The sequence below is a fragment of the Phalaenopsis equestris genome, unplaced genomic scaffold (assembly GCF_001263595.1).
Source record: "Phalaenopsis equestris unplaced genomic scaffold, ASM126359v1 Scaffold000484, whole genome shotgun sequence".
NCBI classification, from domain to species: domain Eukaryota; kingdom Viridiplantae; phylum Streptophyta; class Magnoliopsida; order Asparagales; family Orchidaceae; genus Phalaenopsis; species Phalaenopsis equestris.
This window is the reverse complement of record NW_018164925.1, coordinates 427,376-427,857: the sequence shown is the minus strand read 5'-3', so window position 1 is coordinate 427,857 and position 482 is coordinate 427,376.

Below are 482 nucleotides of genomic sequence, written 5' to 3'. Positions count from 1 at the left end.
TGGTCATCTGAGGCGATACAGCACGACGCGTGGTAGCTGACTCAGAAGGTGGCGTCAAATGGGAGCGCGCCGCGTGGCTTTTCGACGGATCCGAGGATCCAGTCAGCCCGCGTTTGAATAAATAAATAGGATATTTAATAAATTCAGAAAATAGCTCCTAAATTTCAAAAATCCATATCCTTGCATAGAAAATGCACAAAAATAAAATAAAAATATCCTCTTGCTCAATGAACAGAGAAGATTCATGTGGAGTTAGTTTCACATTAATTTAATGCATAAATTATTTTTAAAAAATAAATTAGGGTTAGGGGTTTTTCAATTCTCCATTCATATTAAATTATCATCTTAACCCCAAATTTTTATATGTTGTAGCCTCTGTCTAGGTGAATAATTTGAACATTTTTCCAAAGACATAGGAGATCTCTAGACAGAGATCTTAATTTTCTAAGTTTTTATGCATTTTCTATTCAAATAATTATAGA